This window comes from Vigna radiata, unplaced genomic scaffold (assembly GCF_000741045.1).
Source record: "Vigna radiata var. radiata cultivar VC1973A unplaced genomic scaffold, Vradiata_ver6 scaffold_247, whole genome shotgun sequence".
NCBI classification, from domain to species: domain Eukaryota; kingdom Viridiplantae; phylum Streptophyta; class Magnoliopsida; order Fabales; family Fabaceae; genus Vigna; species Vigna radiata.
Genome location: NW_014541804.1, coordinates 118680 through 119978, shown reverse-complemented (window position 1 = coordinate 119978; position 1299 = coordinate 118680).

The following is a 1299-nucleotide window of genomic DNA, read 5'->3' as shown; positions in this document are numbered from 1 at the left end:
CAAATGGTGAAAATGACACAATAACTAAGAATTAAGCGCAAATCATCAACACAATTCGGCGCGAAAAACTAAGTTAATGGTATACAATATCGACTTATCACAGTGGGGGTGGCGGCAATGGTGGTTCTCGTGGTGGTGGTGATGATGGTGGCGATGACTGCGGTGGTGGTGACGGCGGTGCTGACATCGGTGGTGGTCGTGGTGGTGGTTGTGGTGACGACGATGATGGTAACGGCGGTGGCGGCAGTGGCGGCGACGGTGGTCGTGGTCGTGGCAGTGGTAGTGGCGACGGCGGGGGTGGCGGCGGTGGAGGCGACGGTGCTAGTTGTAGTGGTGGTGATGGTGGTGGTGGTACTCGTGGTGGTGGTACCGGCACCGGTAGTGGTGGTGATTGCGGTTGTGGTGGAGGCAGTTGTGCCGACGGTGGGGGTGGGGGTGGTTGTGGTAGTGATGGTGTCGGTGATAGTTGTGGTGGTGATGGTGACGGCGATGGTGGTGGCAGCGGTGGTGGTGGTGGTTGTGGTGGTGATGGTAGTGTTGGTGGTTGTGGTGGTGGTGGTAGTAGTGGTGGTGGTGGTGGTGGCGTCGGTAGTGGTGGCGGCGACTACGGTGATGGTGATGGTGGTGGTTGTCGTCGTGGTAGTGGTGGCGGTGGCGATGGGGGTGATGGTGGCAGTGGCAGTGGATGTGGCGATGGTTGTGACGGCAGTGGTTGTGTTGATGGATGTGGTGGTGGTCATGGTTGTGATGGTGGGTGTGGTAGATGTGATCGTGGTGGTGCAGGTGGTGGTCGTGGTGGTCATGGTTGTTGTCGTGGTCATGGTGGTGCAGGTGGTGGTCGTGGTGGTGCGGTGGTCATGGTGGTCGTGCTGGTGCAGGTGGTGGTCGTGCTGGTGGAGGCAGCAGTAGCGGTGGTAGTGGTCGTTTTGGGAAGTGGTGATAATTGCAGTGGTGGCGACGCGGTTGGTGGTGGTGGTGGTGGTTGTAGTGGTAGTGGCAGTGGCGACGACGGTGGTGGTGATAGTGGTGGTGATTTTGGTTGTGGTTGTGGCGGTGGCTGTGGTGGTTGTGGCGTCGATAGTGGCAGCGGCGGCGATGATGGTTGTTGTGGTAGTGGTTGTCATGGTGGCGGTTGTGGTGACGCAGACGGTGGTGGTGGTGATTGTGGTGGTGGTGATGGTTGTGGTGGTGGTTGTGGTGGTGGTGGTGGTGATGATGGTGGCGGTTGTGGTGGTCGTGGCGGTGGCGAAGGCGGCTGCGGTGGCGGGACGAATGTGATGGGGGAAGTGGTGGCGGCGG